Source organism: Empidonax traillii, unplaced genomic scaffold, assembly GCF_003031625.1.
Source record: "Empidonax traillii isolate 1590-97213 ecotype Southwest subspecies unplaced genomic scaffold, ASM303162v1 scaffold396:size1303734, whole genome shotgun sequence".
Classification (NCBI taxonomy): Eukaryota; Metazoa; Chordata; class Aves; order Passeriformes; family Tyrannidae; genus Empidonax; species Empidonax traillii.
Genome location: NW_020955589.1, coordinates 903,670 through 930,704, shown reverse-complemented (window position 1 = coordinate 930,704; position 27,035 = coordinate 903,670). Strand labels below are relative to the sequence as shown.

The 27,035-nt window shown below is 40.0% G+C and overlaps 1 protein-coding gene across 1 annotated transcript in view; it reads right to left on the bottom strand.

Annotated features, from left to right (window-relative positions):
- LOC114062298 (cadherin-20) overlaps positions 1-10,714 on the bottom strand; it is a 119,349-nt gene extending 108,635 nt beyond the window's left edge. Inside the window, exon 1 of the mRNA XM_027893577.1 lies at positions 10,403-10,714. The gene's annotated coding sequence lies outside the window, so the exon portion shown is untranslated. The remainder of the gene's footprint in view (positions 1-10,402) is intronic.
- Positions 10,715-27,035: the final 16,321 nt, after the last annotated feature.

Sequence of the window (27,035 nt, the reverse complement as noted above, 5' to 3'; positions counted from 1 at the left end):
ATAGCCTGTGAGCATACAGAATGGAAGACATCTCTTTAGCCAGAGAAGAGACCCACCAGCCACCAATCTTTAACAAGGAAAACAAATTTTCTTCTAACTCTCCTGGAGCCTGGCACTGCAGGGGGTCTTCCAATAAAACAGTTATCCTCCATAGGGTGATATTTCAAATCAGAAGTTCAGTGGTGGTTCAGTCTCTCATCTAGATTGTTCCTAAAGAGGCCAAAGAAAGGCCAATTGACATAAAACTGTTTTTAAATGTAGGTAATGCTTGATAGATTGGATATTTACAGCCAGTAAGTCAAATATATTATGACATTTGGTAATTGCCTCTTTAATAAATAACTTGTTAAGTTCCTGGAGAAAAGAAGGTAATTCGTCTCAGAATAGAAACAGTTTTGGTCCAGCAACTCTTTGAGGACAATTTGGTAGGAAAATGTAACTACATGGGGAATTTAGATGCTCAGTGGTCATTAAAAATAATGGGAACTTAAGTGTCCAGATCCTATAGTAGTTTCAAAACTCTTATCCATTTACTCCTGGGACAATTACTTTTTGCCCACTGCAGAGATATTAACACTGAAACACTCAGAAACAAGAAAGAGAACAAATTGCATAAAACAACAGTGTTAGATGGTTATCTATGAGCATTTTACTGATGTTTTACTAAATTGACACATGAAGAAGAAAACAGAACACCTTATAATTAATTTTTGATACTATAATTACTGATGTTTCAACAAAACAAGGGCTTCATAGTCTAAGGGTTGATTTGCAGTAGGATTAAAGTGGCAACAGATTTTAGTGTATTTTTTGAGGCTAGGAATTTATAGTTAAAAATTAACACCTATGTGCCACACATCATTATATATGTTTGTTATGCATAAACATTTATACAGTCCAATAAAGGATTACAGAGGTGATGTAATGGAGCACTTTCTCCCAAAGGTGAGAAACAACTGAATGAGATGGAGATAGCTAATAACAGTAGGGAAAAGTTATTAGCTATACTGGGTATCACTACTGTTAGCCATTCATTGCCTCACTAATAGCCACATATTTAGCAGGTTGTAACACAAATTAGTCTTTAATGGGAGCTCCTTCCATTGCCCAGCAGGACAGCAAGCAAGAAGGCATTTGAAGAACTACAATGGACCAAATAGGCAAGGGAAACAGACAAGCAGAGGCTGACAGCTCAGTGTTGACCTGCTTTTTTTTTTTCTTTTTCTTTTTTTTTTGGTCATTATCTCTCATTTGAACCCAGCACCCAATTTCTTAGTCCTGCACTTCATGCTGAGTTGTACCATGTGCAGCAGTCAGCTCTAGCCCACCCTCAGTGGTGCAGCTGAACTCACCCTAATGAGGATTTAACCTTTTCCATGACATTACTACACAAAAAGGTTTAGTCAGGATTTGGTCCAACATTTCCGTAAAATAGTTCCATTTTGTATACAGCCCTAGTATCTACAACACATTGCTGACAGATGCCTTCCTCTTGGCATATTGATGAGCTATAACCTGAAACCACATCAAAAGTAAGAATCTGATTTTTTTTTTTTTTTACAACTCCCCTCCAATGTCCTCTACTCATCCCAGAGACTTACTGTGCTATCCAGATGCTGTTATTCCAGTCTCCGTTACCACAGACTCCTCTGCTTTCTGCCGTGCTCATTTACAACCCCATGGAACAGTTATTTGCCTTCTTTTCGTATTAGTCTGTTTCCAAGACACAGCCAAATTCTACACTTGCTACCAATCAGAGCTGTTTTTTTTTCTGTTATTTTATGAAGACATTTGTCATTTCTTTCTATCTACTTCACTCTACAAATCCTCTGTTTTCTTGCCCTCCTGCAGCTTCTTCCTCTGTTCAGCCTCGGCAAGGTTTTTGTTGCTATTATCATCGTTTTCTCTCAGCATGCTCTCTGTCCTCTTGAAGGCTGCTTTGACAGATCCTCTCTTGTCATCTGTTTGAAGGTTGATTTCAGCTCTTCCTTACAGCACTGTGCCTATGCGCCTCCTCCGCTGCAAATGTTTAATGTGGAGCTTGTTCTACCAGAGCTGCTTCTTGTGGCTCTTTCTCCTGAGGAGGGTCACCAGAATGGACAAGGCTGTGAGCCACAGCACTAATCTGATAATGTCAATAGTTGACTGCTACCTTTCTAGTAGGCCTGGTAGCTCTTCCTCTTGTCATTACCAAGGACGTGCACTGGTCCTTTGACAGGATCTCCACTGGGTGTCCAGAAAAGATGCTTAGGTTTGCTATTAGAATAAATTCACCAGCTTGTGCTCACTCCTCCTTTCAGTAGAGAGATGATCATGAGGAGCAGGCACCTCTAATTGTTTGCATGGTGACTGTACATTTCCGTATCACTTTCTGAAGGAGACAGTGCAGTGGCTCACTCAGGAGATAAGACACTAGTTGGTTGATGCACACAGCCCTCCTCTGACACTGAAAGAAACGGAGTGTCCAACTAAAACAGTCACCACTGATACACACTTTTCCCATACTTCCCTTTCTGGGAGGGCATTTGTCTGCCCTTCACAAGTCCTTCATGAAGACTGCTGATTTCCTCCTTATTTCTCTACTCTTCCTTAAAACCATATTTTTGCTCTTTATATATTAAACCTGCAGGTCAACCAATACCTAATATTTACTTGAACAGTTAATGCCCTCCAGATTAGACATGGATTGAAGAATGCTTGGGGCAAAACTTCAAATTTTATTTGAAGGGAAATGCTTCTTTTCATTAAGGAAGCTCCCACTTTGAGGAGTAATTCTCCTAATTCTTAGAGAGAGTCATCAGAATTTCCCCTGTTAAAGCACTTCTCTCCTCTTCAAAAGTATCTTAAAATTAAAAAATAGACTAATTTCAGCAATGGCTAAGCACATAGAAAGTACTCCATAATCTGGTGAAGTAGCTATATTATTCTTAAGAGACTTGCCAACTAGTGATCTACTACTGCTATTTAAATTTACGTAACATCATGATTGCAATTCTAAATTAAACTCATACAGGCAAAAAAAATTTATAGATAAGCCTTTGCCTCAATCTTTAACTTTCTTTGCTGTAACAAAGTGACATGTTGCCAGGGCTCTTAACTCTGTCTCACAATACCTGGGCATGCACAAAGGTTAGTTACTCAATTGAGTTTTAGTTACTTAATTGAGTTTACGTGACAAGGTTTTGGTGCGGGGGTGGGGGGGTTACAGGGCTGCTTGATATGAGAAGTTGCCAGAAGCTTCCCCCATGTCCAATAGAGCCAATGCCAGACAACCCCACTGCTGGCCAAGGCTGAGCCCATTGGCAATGATGGCAGCACCTCTGGGATAACATATTTAAGAACAGGATCAAAAACCCCTGTGCAACAGCAGCCAGAGAGAAGAGTGAGAATATGTGAGAGAAACAGCCCTGCTAACACCAGGATCAGTGAGGAACAAGGGGAAGAAGGGCTCCAAGCACCAGAGCAGAGATTCCCCCTAGCCCGTGGTGAAGACCATGGTGAAACAGGCTGTCCCCCTGCAGCCTGTGGAGATCCATGGTGGAGCAGAGATCCACCCACAACCCCTGGAAGACCCCACAGCAGAGCAAGTGGATGCATGAATGAGGCTGTGACCTCAATGGGAAGCCCACACTGGGGCAGACTCCTGGCAGAACCTATTGACCTGTGGAGAGCCCATGCTGAAGGTAGCCCATGATGGCAGGACTTTTGGTGCTGCAGGGGACCCACACTGGAGCAGTTTGTGAAGAATTGCAGCCCATGCCGGAGAAGTTCATGGAAGACTTGCTCCTGTGGGAGTGACTACATACCAGAGCAGGGGAAGAGTGTGAGGAGTCCTCCTCCTGAGGAGGAGAGAGGCAGAGACAATGTGTGATGAATTGGCCAGAGTCCCAGTTCCCCCCATCCCCTTTTGCCTCTGGGAGGTAGAGAAATTGGGAAGTCTGGGGAGAAGGGATGTGTAATAAACTAATTTTCCCAAGTCAAATCTGTTGTGATGGTAACTGGTGAGTGATACCCCCTGTCTTTACCTTGATCTGTATTTTCATTGTATTTTCCCTTATCAGCTGAGGGGAGTGATATGGTGACATTGATGGGCACCTGGGTCCAGCCAGGGTCAACACACTCCAATTACAATTCCTCATTTTTGACCTTTGATTCACTAAAAGGAATCATGTAGAAGAATTGAGCCCTGGTGTGGTATCAACTTGAAAACCTTAAGAACCTCTTGGGCTATGCTGTCAAGGGCTGCATAGTTCAGCAGGGCAAACCCTCCCCCATTCAGCGAGTGCTTCCTCCGTTGAGTATCCACACAAAAGCATGAAGGGCATCGGTCCTTCTGAAAAAAAGTATAGTAATTTACAGAAAGACCTTGCTGAGAAACAAATTCACATGTTCTCCCCAGGGGCCACATGGCACCCTAGCCAGCTCTATTCCTTCCCTCTTTGGTGAGAACATGGACATGAACTAATGGCATGGGCCCACAAGAACATCTCAGTGCTCTCATTTCTAGAAAAAACAAGAGATGACACAGATGCAAAAAGGAAAATGTCAAGAGGGAAATTGAGAAGGCAGTCCTGTAACCCAAACACTTCCATGTTTTTCTGACTCATGGTTGGTTGGTTATGGTTTGGGGTATCAACCCTTGCATGCTGAGCCTTTTGAAGAGCCATTACAAAAACCATCTCAGACAAACACTTTAAACATACAGAATACATTTGGTAGTGTACCTTGAATTTATTTCTTAGCATATGAAATATACTTATGTTTTTCAAAGCAAAAGAAGTACTTTAAAAATTGGAACCTCCTGTGACTGCATGAAATGCTCCTTTCATCCATTCAGTCGTTAAATGAGGACCCCATTCAACTCTTTCATGACAGTTATGGTTCCTCAAGTCTGCAAACACTTTTCAAATGGGGGTTCTATCTTTTGGAATGCCATCATAACACAGTTGGTAGTGTTGTAGCTGGTGAATTTTAAGTGTTTAACTTGCAGATGAAATGTATGTAAGTATGTTAAAAATTCCTCTGAAAAAAGTAGGTCTTATACATGTGTTGCTGTCAGTTTTCATAGTTCTATGCTTTTTTTAATTACCCAAGGCATTCTGATTACAGAGCTACAAAGTAATCTATTTAAAGCTGGGTTTTACAGTGAACTAATGGGCACAAAAACCATATGGAATTAGAAAACATTTACTTCTCTTCCCCTTCTTCTTATATTGCCAAATATATTTAATCAAACTTGTTTTAAAAACAAATATTCCCAGGGTAAGGCCTTTCATATCAACTTCTGGTTGTTTCTGTTGAGTTAGAAACCTCTGGCAATTTTTTTCCTACTGAAATGTAAATGATGACATATCGTTAACTAGCAGCATCGCACCACTAAAATATTAAGACGTGTCTTGCTTGCCTCAAACTTCCCTTTCCGTAAGTGCAATGCCTTAGAGGCAGAGTGTTTAAATGGTACAAAGTACTCTACTAGCACCAGCCTGAGTCTTTATTTAGGAGAACAAGCTCCACATTCTTCCCTGCTAACACAGTATATGGGCATGTTCGGCTCCTCCATAAAACCCACTCATACACTATTACTGTCTAAACCAAGGTACAGAACTGACATGACAGATTCATGTTCCCAGCTGTGACATAAGGGCTCTTTGACAATACCACAGTGAAAGCCCTATTAATAAAACATGTGCCGGACAGTGCATCTGATGTAGTTAAATGCTATAAAAGATTTTCCAGGTGTTAATGAGCTACATGAGTAGAATGAAAATGAGATGGATCCATGCGCTTGGAAATTCTCAAGAAGCAGGACTCAGGCTCTCAGAGAGATGGACAAACAGCGCTTTATAACCACCACCAGCCACGCTCTGCACCTGACCACGCGAGGTGATGAGCAGCCCTGACTATTCACTGGGGAAACTGTTCATTGAGGGTCACTGGCATGGGAAAAGACAGACTTTCATGTCTTCCTGCAGTTTACTACATCCTTTTTAATTTGCTCTGTTTGTGAAAAAGGACTAGCTATTTTCCCCTTTTTTTTAAAGCATTTTTTTTGTCCTAAGGAGAAGGAAAACATTATGCCTGTTACTTCATTTCTTGTTCTTAGTTTTATAAGGGATTCATCTTGACTCAGTATAGATAAGAAACTATCATTTAACTTACGTTAAAGTATCACTTCTTAGAGTTTAGGATTTTAAAGGACAGAAATACAGTCTTGCACACTTTGAAACAGCAGTTGTTGAAATTCATCAAGACAATGGTAGAGGCTTAAGGGATATTCCTTTAAGCTTTGTATAAAATCTTATGTATGGACTGTCCTGAAAATTTCAACCACTGACACTTCTGAGTATGTCCATGTTATTTTGTACATCAGCTACCTACAGGAGAATTGCTTATTCATATAATCTGTTGACTTGATAGAATATTTTTTCATTTCTTTGGCATGTGTGAATTCTATGGTTCCTGTCCTTGATAAGCTTTGTTTTATCTACGTATGACAGGTACAGTGAAGGAAGGCTGCAATGCAGATTTTCTCATGCTGTTGTGACCACAGTCTCAGTCTTAATCCTGGGATAACACTGTATCTAGGAAAAAAAAAAAAAAAGATAATTTTGTCTCCATGCTAATTTCAGCCTGATTTTTCTTGAAGGGGAAGCTTCCAGTATTACAAGAACCAATGGAGTGTCTCTTCTCAGAAGTTAATTTAGAACCACCTATTTTATTTCCCACAGACAAGTCAGTACTATTTTATCTTTCATTTCCAATGTACTATCTCAAGTCATCTACCCACTCTTCCAGTATCCCAAGAGAGTTACTTAAATTAACTTGGAGAACTAAATATTCTTAAAGGTGTAAGAAGACTAGGAGGAGAGAATAAGCAAACCAGTCTAATAACACATTGACACAGATTCTTGAAATTCATGTCTTAAGGGTTAAAATTCCTCTGGCTTGCCAGGTGTTCTGTGCAAATGTTGCATTCATACAATGTAGTGTCTGACCATTTAACTATATGTCAAACAATCTCTGCTATGACAACCAGATGTAGACATTGCCATGGAATTAAATTATCATTTTATTAATTACCCTTTAATTAGTTGATACAGCAGAGAACATGCAGTAATTTAGTCATAATTGGCCTGACTGAGACTCAATACTTAAAGGAATGGAATCTGTTTGTGATACTACTTGTTATGAATCACAATTATATCTGTGACAATGCACTTTTATTACGAAGATGTACTATGCATTTCAAACAACATTTAGGTATAAGACAGTACCCAGGATTTAACTACAATTTGTTGGAAAATATTTTCCTTGAATAGAAGTGTATAATCCTCTGTGTATTTTCCAAAGTATGTTATAACAAGGCAAGAAAGACTTCTTACCTAACTTACTGTGATGACCAAAGTGTGTTTTCAACGCATTTTATTACAGAAATGGGGAGCCACTTACACTTCAGACTCCTCTCAAAATCTTTTTATTACTCTTCAAATTATTTTACAGTTTAATGTGGCATTTGTGCAAGGGGTACACCACATAAATGTTTAGAAACATTCTCTGATAGAACATTGCAAGCACAAACTTGAGTAGAGTATCTTTTGTGATCATTTGTCACTACACTTTTTTGGATTTCTGTAAGAAGAGTAGAAAAGTCTTAGGTTTCTCAGAGTACACTGGTGCAAGTGAAGTTACCAACATCGCCAGCTAGACTGTACCAGTAAGTAAATGTCTTGAAGACATTCCTTCAGTACAGCTTGCTATTAAGTCAGGAATAGTCTTCACAGACAGAATACTGAGTATCACTGTGGTAGGGGAGAGCACATTCAACAGCTTAATAAAAATGCTTGTAAAGTGGATCTTACCATTGGCCAGTTGTTAAGGGATGTTTTTACCATCACTTTCGACAAAATTCTGGAGCCATCATTCTGTCCTTGCTCTTCTAAACTCTGTGACCTCAGCAAAGACTGCAGTGTTTTATATTAGTTTTGGAATGTTAGATGGACAACATGCTTCATGTTTTCTCCACTTGTTTTTCCATAAAAAGCTCAGAAAATGCAGGTCAAAACCTTCAACAAACGCAGTTTCAACAAAATATAACAAGTTGTTTGCTTTTCAGAGTCAAATAAAAGCTCCCTGCCCCCCTTTTCTTTTCTTTGATGGGTAGGTCCTAGATTTCTGCATGTGCAGTGACAGAAATTATACTTAACTGAATTAATTTTAAAACCTTGCCCAATTCCAGTATGTTTATTTATATTTTTATGATGAATGGGCAGGCTACATAGATGGCTCTCAGCCAAATAAGTCTTTCACATACCTATTCTAAAGTCAAGGAAGTTATAAAAAGGATGAGTCTTTTCCTTTACAATGGGACTATAAGCGATTTTTTTACTTTGCTTAAATTATTATGGACTGCTTTTTAAGTTTTTTTTTTTTAATTTATTTTTAAACATAACATCTTTCCATTCTTTTTAAGAGTTAATTCACAATAATTCTTCTTCAGCAAGAATGTATATATATATATATATGGAAAAACATGCTATATAGGAGAGCAAAACATTTTCTGCCTAGGGTGCCATCTTCCAGTTAATATCAGTAAGTCATGTTCTATCACTTGTAAGTGCATCTTGCTCAACAACTTATCACCACCTCCAGTACAAACACACACAGGTTATAACTTCCTGCTGTGTCACAGGGAATAGCTAACACAGCATAACAAGAGATCATTTCATTAGATTGCCACAAGAGTCACTACTGCAAGAAACTTGAGTGGAACAAGAACACAATCACAGCGTTAAAAACTCAAAACAGTTTACCATAAAAGCTTTGTGTGCCTGCTTGAGAAATGTCTTAGAGCAGCACAAAAGCTGGCACCATTAGCTTTCATCCCTGCTGAGCTGGCAATAAAGTGCACACATAAGTAAAATGCATTAATTGGTATTAGTCAATCTAGTTAAGATGTTCATTCTCCAGGCGTCTTCAGATTTCATTTCCATAAAATAGGATTTCTTTAAGTCTCATAACTTCATTTGGTCCAGCTCAAAATGATGTTGACACAGTGGCAGCAAAAGCACAATTACACCCCAGCTTTACAAAGGTGTTCTCTATCTAAATATACCGGGACCCACGTGCTCCTAGTCTCTCTCTCTCTCCCTCACACACACACAAAAGCAACCCACATGAAAAACCCCCAAAACAACAAAAAAACTTCGAAAGAGGAAAAAGTGATACATTTTCCTATCATTTTCCTATTGCTATTCTTCCTCCCTTTCGCCTGTATTTTTCCTACTGTGCCCGACTGATTACTGCACTTAAAGATCAGAATGAACAATTAACTGCCTAATTATTCCAGTCACACCATGCCACAATGAAATCTTTATTCAGTGTTTACAGCAATCTTTGGCAGAGACTGTCTTGCTGTTTTTAAACCAAGAAGAACTGCTCCCTTTGGCTCCCTTCAGCATCAGCTGCCTGGGTTTCAGAGCTGGATGCCAATAATCAGCCTCCTCTTTTTCTTCCAAAGTAGCTATTTTTTTTTTAAGGGTGAAAAGACCTATTCTCATCAACTCCCCATATATTCTGCCTGATTTATGTCCCAATCACTGGGTCTCTTCCTTCCGTATCTTTTAACATGTACCATTTACTCCGCACCCCTCCGCGCCGCTCCCGCAGCGCCCGCCGAGCTCCGGAGCCCCCGGACACCCCCCGGAGTGGGGGGGTCGCTTCTTCCTCGGGAGCCACGGCGAGGGGGCGGGGGGGATAGTTTCCATCTCCTGCTCCACAGCATCCACACGCATCCACACATGCACAGCTTTTTCCATAGGGTTTTATCGTTCTGCAGAAATCCCCGAGGCGGCTCCCCGGCGTTTCCCCCTCAGGAAAGTTGGAGGGAGCCGCTCCGTGCCCCAGGCGCCTCCCTCTGCCCCCTCTCCGCCTCTCCGACCTGGTCCCGGCTCCCGACGGACAGCCGCGACGCCGGGACGCTCCGTGCCCATCTCTGCCCTGCCCTGCCCAGTTCTGCCCGCCTGGCAGTGCACCTGCAGAGAGCGGGGAAAGATTGTCCCAGGCAAACTCCAGAGCGACCCGGTGTGGGCTCGCTCCGTTCCCTACCGCCTCCTTCTCGCACTCTGACTGCGGTTGGACAGCTACGGAGTCGGTGAAAGAAGAAAAAAAAATAATAAAAGGAACAACTAAAATTAAAAAAAAAAAATAAATAAATAAAAAAAAAACAAACCAAAACAAATCCAAAACCCTCAGAAGAAAATGAAGAAAAAGAAGAAAAAGTAAAGGAGAAGAAAGAAAGAAAGGAAAAAAGAGACAAAAATAAAGACAAAAGACATAGGGGGGAGAAAAGAGAGGAAAATGAAAAAGGCAGAAGGAAAAGTCCGCAAAGGAGAGGTCCGATTACCTTGCAACGTGGAGGAGCTCCCGGCTGCCTTCCTGGCGACGGGACTTCCCTCCTCCGCCGGGTGCGCTCCTCACATCACCGCGCCCCCTGTTCCGCTGCCGCGGAGGGAGCTTGCCGCTCGCTCCTGCCTCTGGCTGCGGAGGGAGGCTGGGCTGGGGGGGCTGCGCGGGGCTGCGCGGCAGAGGAGGAGGAGAAGGAGGAGGAGGAGAAGGAGAAGGAGGAGGGAGCCCCGAGGCCGCCCTGCTCCCCGGAGCTGCCCCCGCTGGCAGTGGCCGCCTCTGCTCCTGGCTCGGCTGCCCGCGGATATCGCGGCGGGTCCGACGCTACCGCGGGGACTTGCGAGAGGCGATTGGTGCCGGGGAGCTGCGCCCTCCTGCACCGCCCCCCCTCCCGCCCTCCATCCCGGGGAACCCCCCCCTTCCGCAGCTGTTGCCCCCGGATCCCACCCAGCTCCCCGGCTATGGAAGAGCAGCCCCGTGTCTCCCTTCTGCGGGGCTGGTTACATCTCGGGAGGATCACCACACGGACTGCCAGAGAATGGGCTGCTGAGGTAGACCAAAAGTCACACAAGAGAGACGAAGCGTTCCTTTATTTAACAAAAAAGGGTTCGGAGATGAAAGCTAAATTTCTTTAGAAGGCTGGATTTTAGTTAATAAACATCCTGAGAGTAATGTCAGAGCTACTTTTACGAGGGCAAACAGTACAGTTTCCTGAAGGGTTCGTGTAAGACTTTGGAAAAACAACCAAATAATAAAGGGGTTTTACATCCAGTTTTAAAGATCATTTTAGTGTTCATAAAAGCTGCCAGGCTTGCTGAAATATTCGCCATTCACAGAACAACGGCAGCAAAGGCAGAGGCAGGACAAGGCATCTTTTCTGCCTACCAGTTCTCCTGAATCTTGACCTCAAGCAACTAGGAGGGCACGTATTTCTTATGCCGTCCCTGTGCTAGCCTTCATCTTTCTGCACAGTTTGGGAAGGCAGCAAACTTGTACCAACTTTGATGACGTGTATATGTGAAAAAAGATAGGGAAACTTGTCCACTTGGGTATGAGAGGGTTATTACCTCTCTAATAGTTCCCTGTAGTAATAATTCCTTTTTACTGCCAACACAGAGCCCATTCCCCATCTCAGTTAAATTAGTACATCTCAAGCAACTTCACTAAGCTCAGAGCAGAGCTGTGCCCCAGCAGTCTGTGGCCAACCCAATGACTGGCAGTAGGAGACTCTAAATCTCATTATTGAATACCTGGGACACTGCCAGTCCCTCAACAATTAGATCTTGAGATGAAGATTCAGACCACAAGTCAAGATTTAGTTTGGATTTTTTTGTTAGTTTGTTTTTTTTTTTTTTTTCCTTCTCTCCAAATTTACACAAATGATTATTTGCAGAACTAAGGTCTCACTGACTAGTTTTCTGGCCCCACTTTTTTCATATTGATAGTAACATAGTCACTTCAACATTACAAAAGAAAAAGGGCAGTCAGATTTCTGGAGAGAAATTGTTGGAAGTTTGTATGCTGGCAAAGTGCCCAAAACAAATGATGAATTACAGCTATGATAAATGAATATTTGGATGTGTTGGGAAGCCTTGCGATGCTCTCACAGTTTTGCCTGTGTTCATCTTTGGGCTCCTGTGGCTGATTGAGCATTTTTAGTGTAACAGTCTGAGGAGGCAGAAATGGCCTTCGTCAGCATCATTGGTCAGCCTCAGAGACTTGGCACACTTCTGAAAACAATAAGGCAAAACATGCCCCTTAGCACCACTTCTCCCTAATACTAGGACAGAATACTTGTAATAATTTCCTAGAAAGTTATCAGTACACCATTACTGATGGGAGTCTGATTGCAAGAGCAACAACCTGTTCCTAAAATTGAGCTGCTTACTGAACCAATGCACTTGCTTCTTGTAGTATACACACATATCTCCATTCCTCTGCTTTAGTGTAGTATTCTCAGAATAAGTCTGATTATAATCTTAAAGGCTAAACAGATGCCATTTGAAAAGTTTGCATTTGAGTGCAGTCTGTGAGTTTGTTTTTACCCCTGAGCTGGACTGCAGTAAGGGGAAAAATATCAGAATGAAATGCATATGACAGCTTTAATGGAATAGCAACTGCAGTGGATGTTCTTTGATTATTGCATGTACCACAGCACCAAGAAAATAAAATACAGATACTATCTATTGTTTAAGTTTATAATTTAGGATCAATATATAGTATATAATGCAGCACTCATATATGACACAGAAAACCAAAGAAAATTCCATGATATACAGAGTAAGCACTAGAAAAAAATCCATACATTTAATACACGAACACCTCATTTTCACATATATAGGCCAATGGGTTATCCAACCATTTGTTTACTAAAACAGATTATCTACATACTCTAAATTCGGCCTCGTGTTGTCTTCCTTCACAGGGATATGATTCACTAATGTGCCTATGACTTATCTTTTCTAAGACATGTTACTGTGATATACAGTAAAATAAGACAAACTTACATTATCTCTGTTTCATTCTCCCCTTCTGAATACACAGCTGGAATCACATAATCTGAAGAGTGCTCTCCCATGCCTCTGAAATCAGAGTTGAGAGTACATTGAAAAGAATGTGTCCATCAATTCACCCATCTCATGTTTTCAACCACCAAGCATTTTCAGGAGAAATAAGACAAGGTTTCAAATATTCACATGCATAGTTCACGTACAGAAGAGGTGGATGAAGAAGTATCTAAACTCCTTCTTCAAAAGCATAAAATGAATTTAGAATTTTAAATTAAAGAAACTGAACCTAACTCTCAAACCTTACATGAACCATAAAAATCAATTCTTGAATCTAGAGCCTTTTATTAGGCACAGTTGTGATTAAATGTCCTTTACATGAAGGAAGTTAATCTTTCCTCTCCAATTCTTGATGGTCTCCCTGCCACCTACTACACATAATTCTAAAACCATGCAAACAGAATAAAAAAATACTAACGAATGCAGCAAGCTGAGCAGTTTTAAAATTTAGAGGCTTTCCAAAAGATGAAAGAAACATTTTGCTATCACTGTTTGAACAAGAGATTTTTGTATGCTGCAAGCTATTTATACTGTTCTCCTACAAGGAAGACTTGGAAGACAAAGCATTATATATGGATATTGCTTATGTGTTCATATAGCCTTCTGTCTTTCAGAACTGAAACAAGAAATGAGTTATAAGTTACCTAAATGACAGAGGTGAAGGAACAAGAGAGGAGAAAGTTGGAAAACAACTATTTGCCACTTTTATGTTGTCATTGCATGTCATACAACAGCTTTAATGTTTCTGTCTTATACCCCTGCATCACTTTATCCAGCTCTGTTCATTATTCTTCTGACAAACAGAAAGTTTTGTGATTTTGCAGACATAGACTGTGTTGTGGTATCACTTTAGAGTCAACTAACAGGAAACACTCGCTTTTTGCAAATACTAGAATGGGATATTTGCACCATAAAATGTTGGGGGAATAAATATGATGTAATTTTTTTAGCATGTCTGTGGCTTTCTTGAATACTGGGTGTTCATTTAACCACTCACTTGCTTTTATAGTTAATCACGACCTAAACTCTATTGGTTTTTACTGTGCAATAAATCACAGTTTTTCAAAATGCAACAATTGTTAAGGGTGCTATAGAGTCTATTTGAGAAAGGGAAAAAGTGAATATTAATTAAAAAGAGTTTCATATCCCAAATGATAAAATGAGGCAGTCATCCAAAAGCAGTAAGATTCCAAAGCGATAAAACAAAACTGCACATTGTTGAAGAAGTGACATAGCAAGGCAATGCATATTTAACAAGAGTGGTGAAAGGAATATGTCTGGTCATAAAATCACACCCATCTTTGTAAAATGTGACTAAGCCAGTAATAGGAATAGCTTTCAAGTTGTCATGTCCACATAGAAGAATACCAGCTCTACTTGTATCCAAAAAAGTCCAGAATGTCATGTGCTGCAGTGGTGTAACTCTTCAGTGCTGTACAGTCTGTTTAAAAAGTGTGTGTGCACACAAAATCCAGTGGAGAACTTAAAATGACAACAACACATCATGCAAAGACGTGGATATAGCTGTACCTGTTCTGTCACAGGTATACAGATGTACCTTGGAATCTGTCATTCAGCAGGCTCCAAGACACAACCTCCTCTATCACATGCCTTTCTTTTGGCCTTCAGTCTCCTTTTCTTCCAAGTAACCAGTGACAGATGCCCAGGACTTGCTCAAGACAAGAGCCTGATTTTAATCCTTCTCAAGGGGTTACCTGCGCTTACTACTGTCAGAAAAACTTTGTAAAGTTTTCAGAAAAGAGGGATTTCCTCCCTCTTTGTTCTGCTCCTTTCGTTGTTTTACCTGAGGTCGTTTAATACAGAGATTTATACTCTGCATTGCTTATGTAGGGTAGGGGGAGATCAATATGACAGGGTTTTCTTCTATATTACTTAAGGAAAACCTTATTCAAGCATATATTCAAACCTAGTAGCCATCTGGAAGCACAGCCTTCTTTTGGTCAATCTCCTCGTCTTTAAAATAAAGCCTTTGTTTGTCTCTTCTACTTCTTCTTATATATAAATATCAGTTTACCATTTTAGCCTTGTTTTAGTCTTTCGTTTCTTAGAAGGTCTGTAGGACTCAGCGTCTTCTTTCTCAATGGCTGTTCATAAGGGAGACACTAAATTGAACATGGACTTTTATTTCTGCTAAAAAAATCCATGATCATGGTCTACTCCATCAGTATCTTCAGGACAGTAATTTGTCATCTGGAGTCACTGAGGAAAACACTATCTTTTCTCCTGCTGACAGATGCATCAGCTTTTCTTTCACACTGAGGCTTTAAAACTCCTCAGCAGTGGCAGGGAATCCCAAGGGTGACTCCGGACTTTATTAGTTTAGATTGAAACCTGATTTGGTTTCAAGACAGCAGCAAGAAAGTTCACAGAGTCCTATTCACATCCCAAAATTTCACCCCATGTGGAGGTCACCAGGAGGCTTGCATGGCTGAAAGATTCAGAGGGAGCTGCCAAGGAACTGCCTTGTCACCTTGGCCTAGTCCTGACCTCTCCCTGACTACACCATTTCATTTTGCTTATTTTTATCATATGGCATGTGGAATTTCCAGATGCAAAATACACATAACTGTATTATTATACCTCTACAACTATTAACAATTTTTTTCCCACAACATTTCTAATGGAATGCTGAATAGCAGATTTTCTGCTCTTCCAGCCATTTAGTAAAACAATTCTGAATATGTCTAACTGCACCAGTTAGTTAAAAGGAGTTAATTGTTTTCTGTGGTACCTGTACCACAGGATATGATTTGTTTACTGTGGACAAATCACAGGTACTATGCTGGTTGATAAACAAGCAATTGTCAAATTACTAGTTACACCCTTGTCTGCAGTGATAGAACTGTAAGTAATGAAGGATTGTTTTCTCCTCATGCATGATCACAGAGGCTAGTAGAAAAGAAATAAAGTGAAGAAGGAAAAACACTTCAGATGTCTCTCTATGAATATTAAAAGGAACAGGCTTCTATTGTCAGAACTTATGTCAGTGACGTCTGTGCTTGGGCTGCTTTTCGTGCTTGCACTGAATGTCACAATACAAAATGCAGCATAACTCTGATTGTCCACCACTGTTCTTGTTCTCTCTATGGGAACAGGGCAGGGATTTTTCTTTCAATACATCATTTACAGCTTGCTACAGCAATTCTGCAAAGTCAATACATATCCTTAGCACAAAGCAGAGAATGAAGGACATTATGGAGAAAGAGAGAAAGATATTACATTGACAGAGAAAAAGGAATTCCACTGCACAGGCACATTACAGGTTCCATTCATAAGAACAAAAGTACTCTTCTTTTTTTCTTCCCCAAATAGGAAGTATTTTTCAAAATACATCTAATATGGTTAAATTTAAAAAGATCTTGTGTGCAGCTTACATGCCACTACTAACAAACTTTCTGTCACTGTATTATCATATGATTATCTATAGTGCAAAGAATATCTCCTTATTGATTTGAGTCACATGTATTTGCAAGGAAAGGTTTGTAGACATAGGTAATATTTTTTATTAGACCAACAGATTAGAATGAAAAGATGGATCAGGCACACAATCCTTTCACAGAGTAAACTACGGTCTGTTTTTTTTCTCTTGATACTCAAGCTGGCTTCATAAAAGATGTTACTTCTTGCAAACTTAGCTTCTGTTACAATCTTAGATCACTGTCACTGTTACAATGCTGCTACTTATGTAATTATAAAATACCTATCTGAGAACTTGGTTACTCCTCTGCATTATTAATAGTGGCTGATATGTTTTCACTACTGTACAGGGAATACATTTAGACAAAATCTTCTCCTGACCACCTGAACTAATGAAATTGCAGCCTACAAGTGTTGAGAAAATTAATGGAAAGCAATTTTCAGCCACAGAGTGGCTGTGCTAGAAGTAGTCTGCTAGAAAGCAAACTACCCCTGGACTTGCAGTAGGTATACCCCTTCCCTCCTGTGTCTTACTTCCACAGGTAACAAAAAGAATTAGCAGGTGATTCACCACCGTTATATTTCCTTGATATCATGCTGTTGCTGGGTATGGCTTGGAGTCTTCTGAGTGACTTAGGACTAAATATGGAATAAATGAAACATATGATGAAAGGTAATATTTAGGATTTTCGGTGGGTGCTTGCCTTGAGCTTCAGAAATCCAACTCATTTTTAGAGAGACATAGCATCTTTTTCATCCTAAAATCTACTTAATAACGCCAAGTAATTTCATTGCGGTTTAGAGGGATCTCATTAACTGTGCTCCTTCTGTGTTTTTCATATGTGTTGCTTCTGGGCTTTGGTTCTGTTGACAATCAGAGGCAAAGAATTCCTGGATCTATTGAGCAGAGACACCTGCAAGTCCTATCCAGCTGAGGGCAAATGGTCTCACAGCGTGGATACAGGTCAGTGAAGTGTGTAGACATCCCTCGGTGCCCCTGGAGCCTGAGTGGTGGTTCTGAGGGCAAAACTCTGCACCGGAGCAGGTCAGTTTACTCTGCACAGAGTCTGGGAAATTGCTGTGGGACAGAAATGGGTGTGTTGGACTTCTCTGCAGAAATGACCCTGAGTGCTCTGACGAACACTCACTGACCTCCTGCAAATAATGTGGCGGAAAAAATGCCATACTGTCAACTACATCAATAAGAAGAAGTTTTAGTCTCACCTCACCCCTTCACAATCCCCACTGACAGGCAAAAATTGAATACGTCCTTAACTCTAGAAGAGAGGAATCTATTTTGTATTGTGCTACAGGCATGATCTAGACAAATTGCACCTATATTTTATTTGAAGCCATCACGATACAACATAACAAGGCTTTTCAATTACCTCAACAAGCTACGAATACAACTTTATCATTTCAGTTTTTCATCTGTTTTTTCCAACTTGGCATTTCTTTTATATATCACTGTAAATCTCATCAGTCCAGTTTAGGCTAATAAATTTTAGTTACCACATCTCAAGCCTAATGAAAAGGGGAAGCTTGCAGCGAAGAAAGACAAAGGCACTAGTTATTGCCTTGGGCCTCGGGCCTCAAGCTCACCCCTCTGAATGGGCCAGTAGACCCTATTAACTCAGGTATAGGTACGGCACAGAGAGAGGCAGAGTAGGTAGATCAAATTGCAGTCAGCAGGGCTGCAGGGTTGGGCTGCTCCCATGAACAGACTCGTGTGTCCCTCTAAGCAAGATTTAGGCAGTGGTTTGAAGCACACCATGCCAGAGCACAGTTTTAGTTGGCATAGGTAGAGAACCCAAAGACAGACCAGAGTTGTAACTCAGGATTGTGGCATCGTATTCCACCACAATAACTTTTATGGTCATCTGGCATGCTATTCCTGTCTTCAAGGAGGGGGGCAAGTTAAGCAGGAAAACACTAACTTGAATTTTAGCTGGAAATGCACGAGATCTCAATAGACAGAGCGAAAGAGGACTAATTTTTGTACGGTAATGATGTTTTTTTCTAAAAGACAGTGATAAAGCTTAAGGTTTTCAAAGATTTTTCTTTACACAGAAAATGCAAACAAGATGAAATAATACTGCAGATCAGCATGCTTATATGTTTATTAATTCTGATGAAAATTTGCCATCTGCGACTGAGCATTTTACTAAATAAATTCCAGAAAATATAGATGATTTTAGCTAAAAATTGTAATGGCACTGTTTCTTAAGCTCAGTTACTGAAATAGCTACACTGTAAATTAATATTTACAATAAAAGTATGCTCATAAAAGTTCTAAAGCATTTTCTAGTGACAGTCTGTTCAACTATTTAGTGATTCAAAAACAAGCTCTAGAAGAAAAGCTTCATATTAGTGCAGTACATGAAATATAGAAATATATGAAAAATGACAAAGGCAGTATGTTACTGTTGAAGGGACTCTAACTTGATTGCTAAGCTGGTTGAAGCAGCTTTTCATAAATGAAATATGTCCCCAGTTTTCCTGGAATAGATAGTGTAAGAGCAAAGTCAACAAAATGTCTCCTCTTTATTTTCCTTTGCAGACGTTCCTTTCTCTGGAATATAGTAAAAATCTGCGTTCAGGGCACGTTAGCTAATTCTGAGGCATGAGTGCACAAGCAGGCACAGAAGAGGCTAATTTACATGCTTAAAGGCAACTAAAATTTTGGTTTGCATATGTAAATGTACCTGCCCAGGGTAAGAAGTGGGCTTTCCAGTATACTTGTGTGTGAGCTGGGTTTACAGGTATTAAAAAAAAAAAAAAAATCTGATCTGCTACTCCTGTCACTGTAGCTGTCATCACAGCACAATTCAGGCAGAAAACCTCAAGACACCTATCAGACCAAATCCTGTGGACCTTACTCAAGCAAAAAAATCTTGTTGATGTCAACAAATATTTTCCCCAAAGAACTTGTACACAATTGAGCCTCTTTTGTACATGCATATGTTAGTATCATTGAATATCAGCAACAGAAACAAAACAGGATTTTTTTCTTTAACTCAGGGATCAAGACATTATGGAATAAAAAATAAAAAATGCCCTCCTTTAAATCCAGAGAGGCACTAGTTTCATAATTTTGGGATGCCTCAGAAGGGTCTGAGTTTTCTAGGTGAGCAGAGAACTGTTTGAAAAGCAAGTTCCTTTAAAGACAAGTCACAGTGCTCAGGCACAGGAGCATTAACATCTCAGAATGTTTTTTCTTTTGAAAAGCAATATTTTTAATATGAGAAGCATGCATTTAATGTCCAAAGGGTTCGAAATAGTAACTCTTGGTCAATAAAAACCTATACCTTGTGTGCTTTTTTTAGGACCCTGCCCAAAATAGGGTTCATTCTGTCAGAAACATTATGTCCTTAGGCCATAATTCCAGCTGTGGTGTGTTTGTTGGGAACAACAACTTCAGTTTATATATCTGGCTACCTCTCTACCACGGAGTGCAAGTTTAGAGTTTTAAGGTAAACAAACCATGATAAACTGATAATGGCACAGAGGCTTTCACCCTCAATAGCCCCTTCAAGTCCAAGAGCTAAAGAGAGTTCACCCAGTCACCTTCAGCAGAGAAAGGGTACCTGTTAGAGATGAATCTAAGATGAGGAAGGAGAACATTTTCAAGAAGCATTTTACTCGTGTCAAAGTCTAGCTGAAAAATCATAAAGAGGAAAGAGTTTCTAGAGAGCTCAACCTACTTTCAAATTCAGCAGACATTTTTAGCAATGATATAGAGGAGAGAGATCTGGACATTTTCAAATGGTTTCTGAAATACTGAAACAGTCCCCAGTCCAAAACAGCCCTGCACATTTGAAGGCAAGACTTGTGTTTGTTTGAAAATGAAAAACTGTTGAGAAAGAAAATTAAAAGTTAAAAGATCAAAAAAATGCCCTTAAAATAAGACTTTTTAAAGTATCTGTAGAAGAGATATCACTCTTTACTAAACTCCACCAGCTATTAATTTATCATAACATAAATGGTTTAGTTATTGTTTAATAATACAGCACTTTCCACAGGAACTGTTCTCCAAATACACTGCTTTAGAAAAGGGATATGATACCCTAATAATTACATTTATGGGAGATGGGGCAAATGTGTGGTTCACATAAATCCTTTTTGCTCCAATAAAATCAAGAGAATGAGTTTGACTTCTCAAGTTTACTACCTGCAAATGATATTATAAATAACATATTATCTTAGTCCTTATCTTCTATACCTGTGTGTGTATATATCTTGGTAGCCATTTTTGTTTGCTGACGATGCAAACTGATTTTGCGGAATTACTAAATTGCATTGCTTGAGATAAGTACTTTTAAACTACAGTTTTGGCAGTGTCACCCTCCAGTGCTTTGTACTCTGAAGGCAAACCTCACTAGTCTACTAGTTGCTAAGCTAGGTAGCAACTGTGACCCTAGATAAAATGAAGAGACTGTAAGAGAATGCAGAGTACTCAGTAACATTACTTAATAAGGTAACTTAGTAAAGCAACCCCAAACTCCAGCTGCTGAACTGCCTGCAGACATAGTAAAAGCAAATTCAAAATTATTCAAAAGCTTCATACCAAGACAGCTCACATCCAGTTGTACAGCATTGTAAATATTGAGTATATCACAGAAACTAAATTAAAGATCTGAGTAGCATTTACAGCTCTTCTTTCTTGATTTAGTATTTTTCCTTCTCTCAGATGATTTTCCAAGTGTCTTTCTTCCACACCGTAAGGAAACAGAACAAAAGACATTTTCACTTCTAAGGCTCTTCGTTTCAGATACAATTTTCCAAGGCTGTGTCAGTCACAGGGTTATTCTTGGTATAGCCACTGGCAATCCCAGAGCAAAGCAGAATGAATCCCAGAGCAAAGACGACCAGGTCTAAGTCTAACTAGGCGGAATCATTTGTAGGAAAGGATTAATAAATCAAACTATCATAGTGACTGGCACAGAATTGTCTGGAAAGTGGAGAGATACAAGTTAATTTAGGTGACAGGATTTTATTTTCTTGAATTATACCCTTAAATATTAAGAGTTTCTGAATTTTTACATTGCTCTCTTTGTGGTGTTAGCTTTTGGAAATGTAGAGATGTTGTTTTCAGCTATAGTAAATTTGCTGCTCCCACAACTTTAGCTCAAATCTTACCTATACTGGTTCTATTGTAATTAAGCGAAAACACTGGTTCAACACCAGCACAATTGTTTTCTGAATCAGTTAGCTACATGCAAATTTTTAACTTGCTTTCAATTTCTTCACTGGTTCCATCACATGGTACATGTACTCCAGGCAGTTTAAGCTAACTCAGCCTGTTTGTCTCCTGCAATGAAGGCCCCATTTCCTTCAGTGACAATTTATGTTAATGATAATCAGATGCTTTTTTAATTAACAATGACCTACAAGCATCCTAATATATTTCTCTCTCTCCCTGATGGTATTTTTTTAGAGGACTGTGTCACTCCATTTCATTTGAAACTTGGGGGTTCTTATATTTGTTCAGACAGCACAGGTCCCACAGCCTCTTAATTTTTGCTTTCACAGCGTTTATGTTCATATGTCCCTGTCAGTGTGTGTAGCTCTAAAAACAGTAGCACGGTGGGGGGTTGAGGGGGAGCTGTGTTGTTCCAGCAGTACAGAATTGATCTTCACATGTACACAGCTCTGCAGTTGCTCAGACTGGTTAGACTTATTACAAATACTTAAAGTTGCTCCATATTGCACGTACAGAAGTAGGGTTGCCTTGGACACATTACCAAAATGGCAAAGTTATATGCTATCAGTGATACTAGTGGTGTGGAAGACAACCAGCAAAAACAGGCAGTAGAGACAGCAGATGTGTATATACATGAAAGATTGCAATGTAAGATGCAATTCCTTTTATTCTATGTATAAACATTTTCAGTGCAGAAGGATACAGATCCTGATCCTGTCTCCTTCACAGAAGAACAACCCCAAAAAAACAACCAATCAAACAACTAGGTTTATAGTCCTGAATTGTTCAGTATTGTTCTAGTTTCTTTTCCAAATCCTTTTGTTCCACACTTCTTGACAAGGCTGTTTCTGCATAAGAGACAGTGCGGGCAACTGCCTAGGAGAAAAGACTTCAGAAGGCAGCAAAAAATGTGTCTATATCTCAGCTGCCCCATGTCACAGTCTGGCATGTAAATACAAATCTGCTTTCCCCTTTGAATTCTACTAATACTGCAGAACTGTGACCAGTGACGGCTGAGGCACTGGACATGTTGGGTTCCCTGCCTTCCTTGTCACAAACACAACAGCTTCCTACAGACAGCAGGACACACATCTGGCTAATGCAGCTGGAGCTTGGACGACTGTTGATGTATTTTTTTGTGGTCTGATTTTAACCAATCACACATCTAGAAGTGTTGGAGTCTCTTGAAAACAGTTTTTACAGTTGATGGTCTTTCCAAGCTATGGCTATGTGGATGCAACAGTTTTTCTTCAGTAGGACTGGAAGGGATATGAGCTCATTCATGTCCTAAGGCTCTTTTTAACATGAGAAAGGGAGACAGAATTAAAATGCTGATAACTCCAAATTTAGGCGAGGTGAATTTCTTCTCAGGTGCATGTATCCTTACTCTAGCCTGTAGATACTCAGTGTTGGTTTTAGGGTTTGGAACTGCTGCTTTGATAACTGGGGCTTTTTCAATGCAACTCCTTTAAATTAACCTACAATAATAAAGGTTGCAGTTGATGTCGTACAATCCTTACATGTCACTATAGCAGACAAACCTACCTTAGCAAAGAGATTTTGTACTATTTCTAGACAGCGCTCAGGCTCTGCAGGCAGGAGAAAGATGACTTTTATAGCTGAAGCTGATGCATTGTTTTAGGTACATAGAATTTTCTTAACCCAGCTGGGAGCTGATAAGTACCTAATCTGGATCACAGGAGCCAAGGAGAAAGGATCTCAGGAGAAAGGATCAGCATTTCCTTGAGATCTGAAGCTGACATACAGCACGTGGGGAGTGTGTGTGTGTGTGTGTGTGTAGTGGGAGGGGGGGGGTGTTTTGTAATCACTGGCACTAGCTGAGCATCCAAGCTTAGCTGATGATTCAGATAGCACCCCAAGGTTTTATCCCATTTTGACAAATACAGCAATGTTCTACACAGACTATCGGTGTATGTTATGATGGTTTTTTCTTTTAATTTGCCTTGGTGATCATGGAACAACTTGCATAATTTGTGAATTTGCAAATAAGAGTCTTGTGTTTTTTTTTTTTCCTAAAGGAAAGGTACACAAACACAGACTTAATGTACCAGTCTGACAATAATTTTATATGAAGCATATCAGAAACTCAGATTATCGACAATTGGCTGTAATTGAAACAGAATTACTGCAGCTATTTCCTGGTACTAGGACTCAGGAGGAGGTATGAAGAATCAGAGAAGGGGCAATCAGAAAACCATAAGGACTAAAGATTAAGGACTTCACAGTGTCAAAAGAATGCACTCGCTGATTTGTTATCATTTATTCTGAGGCTATTATGTAATGAGTAGATCACAAATTGTTATCTTATCTTAAATTCATCCAAGAATCAGAATAAATTACTCAGTTTTCACTTTTCTGCCAGATTGGTTACTCAAAATGTATATAAAATAAAGCTATTCCTGAAGAAAGAGCTGGGTCCTAGACATCTGCTGGGAACTTCAGTAGTTCCTTTCTGACACCGCATTCTCCTGCCAGCCTGCAGGATATAGGTGTTGCTGATGGGAAAGGAATGGAAGAAGATAATGGGCAGGCAGTTCTCGGAACCAAAAAAGGAAATTCAACAAATTGCACTCTAGCCGTGACATGACAGCACACTGGCTAGTAACAGATATGCCCACTATCTGCCTACTATATTGGCCTTCTCTATTTTCCTGCATTTAGCCCTGGGGGTAAACAGAGAGGAAGGCGTGAATGGAGGCTGCTAGAAGCTTGTCTTTGTACTTTTCCTTGAATCAGGCAACACTGTGAGGCACACACAGGCCTGGAATATTTACACACTGAATGTGTTCTGTAGACTTTCCTCAAGCCTGTATTTCATCCTACACAATGTTCAAACTTTTGCTTCAACTCCTTTAATAGCCAAAACACCTGTTTTGGCTGGCACAAGTGTTTGAGCTCTGTTTTGACAAAAGGTGCCAGACTGAATGTGCTAGATAAAAATGTCCTTAATGCATTTACACTCCTGCAGTTGCAAACAGATCTGGTACAGACGTCAAAATCATGTTTCAGTTCAGGAGAACTGCTCCGTAGGAATAGGAATGCTTATCCACTTCTCAAGTTCTTTCATACCTCATATAACTCAGGACTAGTCTAACCTAACTACAGGTTAAGATTGATTTCCTGAACACCAGCATTTCATTGAGCTGACATGCCAATTCACAGCCATCACAATAACATTGGCAGTTGTTTTTTTTTTGTTGTTGCAATAATAAAGTTTATTAAGGATACTAAAAGCTGCAGATTAAATCCAGCTAGGCAGGTAAATATTATACATTAATGTGAAGATGTATGGATGTGAAGAAAATTTATACGATTCACTTGATACAGCACAGTGAAAGTAAGATTTTAACTCTGCCCTCCTCCTTTCTTGCTTCCTCCCTTCCTTCCCTTAGACTAGACTATTTCAATGATCATCTAGTCCAGCTGCCTCACCAATTCCTTGCTGACCAACCTGAAGCATGCTATTAAGGGCATTGCCCAAATGCTTCTTCAATTCTGACAGGCTTGGGGCATCAACCACCTGTGCAGGAAGGCCTTTCCAGTGTTTTAGCACTCCTTTCATAAAGAAATGCTTCCTAATGTCCAGTGTAAGTCTCCCTGGCACAGCTTTGAACCATTTCCATGTGTCCCAGCACTAGATACCAGGGATACTTCCGCTCCTTTCTGCCTATCTTCATTCCTGCCTGCCTGTCTTCCTGACTTGCTAAGCAGCCAGGTTGGCCAAGGGGCTTGTACCATTTATGATGTTGCCTTCCATAAAAAACCTGAAACCTCCAATATTTTTCACACCTGAAATACCAAATTTCTGCTTTGCGTGATCTGCTACACACAGGTTTTAATGAGAAACTTATTTACCTTTGGAACTGGAATATTTTCTTTCCCTTCCTCATGACAAACAAAAATAAATCATGCCAGTATATACATCAACCTTTTTCCTTCTGCACATGCAGAAATGTTTGCAAATTAGAGCTTCTTGAAAGTGTTACTGTTCTTTTCGTTTAAAAGAAAAAGCAGTATACTTAGCATTAGAATAGTAGCATTCTTTTGTAGAGATCAATTTGCAGGTAGGTGCCAATTTGTAGGATTTGATCCTCAACAGGCATTCCAAAATATCCTTTCCCGTTTTGCACAACTAAGAAAAATGTAGTTTTCAACAGCTTAATAAAAATAATTTTATTTGGTATTTTATTTGCTGTGTTGTCTTTTTGTTTGTTTGTTTGTTTGTTTTTTCTCTTTTTAAACCTTACAGGCACTGCTGGATTTTTTCAAAGCACCCTTACCAAGGTTTACTTCCCTGTTCACAAATAATATATGGGCTTATGAGACTAAGAAAACTATAGGGAGAAAGTGACATGCAAAAGGCAGAAAAATTGTATATTATTATACCTTCCTTAATGATCACTGGATCTCACTTCCAGAGTAATTTTGTCTGTAATCCACTTCCTTCATGTACTGGTGTAAATATACAAATGACAAGGGTAATTTATGGTGCACCAATTCCCATGCAGTAAACATTATTCATGGTTTGGTGCCACGCTCCTCCCTTGGGAAATATTATCTAGTTTTGCTTTGAGGTTCCTGCAATTAACACATCTCTGATGATTTCTGGGGTTTTTTTGCATGAATAGGCAGGAGGAGCATCGTAAGAATTCACTGTCTGCTCTCAACCTCTGCAGTTTGCAATGTGTCTCACTAGGAGGACCAATTAAGTCATCCTTGACTGCGGAGTTGTCCTTGTCATCTCAACTGAACAGTGCTCCCAGCTGTTCAGTCTTTCCACCGGAACAGCTACCCTGCCAGGGCTATCGGACAATAAAAGTCTTTCTCTTTCTCTTGGTTTAGCTCGATTCCCCATCCAGTTCTGCTTTTGTTTGTAGTTACAGTGGCTGCCACAATATCATCAGGGAGAAACTGATATAGAGAAGGCACATTCTCCTTTTGAGTTCTTTAATCTCTGAATAGGAATAAGCAAAAAAATTCTCCATTCCTGAAGTTTCTGAGCATTTCAAGTTCTGGGTAAATACACTGAGGAACTGGAACTCTACATGTTCTTTCACCCACCCAAGAATCCATAGGAGGAGAGAGATTGCAACCCTCCACATCACATTTATACCTGGCATCCTGAGGATCACAGGGCTAGCAGCAAGCAAGACACCTATAAATGAAGCTTCAAATTTTGGAGGTCTTGGGGGTCAAACAGTTGCCTAGATGAACGTGTGACTTAAAAAGCAGTGCCCATCTCCATGTTTTTAGTGTGATTTCTCCCCCTCTTTTCTGGTTATCATGTTATGAAGTTTGTCACTTCCACAATATGAGCCTTATATTACCTCTGCCCAGCTCTCCTGTCTATGATGGTTTAACTTTATTTCATCTGAAACAGATTCAAAAGCCTGCCAGCTGAAACG